The sequence below is a fragment of the Pteropus vampyrus genome, unplaced genomic scaffold (assembly GCF_000151845.1).
Source record: "Pteropus vampyrus isolate Shadow unplaced genomic scaffold, Pvam_2.0 Scaffold780, whole genome shotgun sequence".
Classification (NCBI taxonomy): Eukaryota; Metazoa; Chordata; class Mammalia; order Chiroptera; family Pteropodidae; genus Pteropus; species Pteropus vampyrus.
In genome coordinates this window covers 50,349-50,638 of record NW_011889561.1, presented here as the reverse complement: position 1 = coordinate 50,638, position 290 = coordinate 50,349, and positions in this window count along the sequence as shown.

Sequence of the window (290 nt, the reverse complement as noted above, 5' to 3'; positions counted from 1 at the left end):
CTTCGCTTCTGCAGTCTCTGTCTAATTGGAAATTTAGATGATCTGTGGAAAGAGGAAGCCCCAGGTCCACAGAGAAATCCCCTCCCCCACTCCCTCTGCACCTACTCTGGGTGTACAACACCTGCAGGGGGAGTCCCGAGTGCCCCCTGCAGCCCAGCCCCCCATGCTGCAAAGGAGGGTCCTGTCTGGGCTCAGAGGGCATGACCTCACAGTGTTTCTAGGACAGTGTTAAATGTCTGTGCCCTGACTTCAGGATGGTCCCTCAGGGACACCATATGCTTTTGGCATCA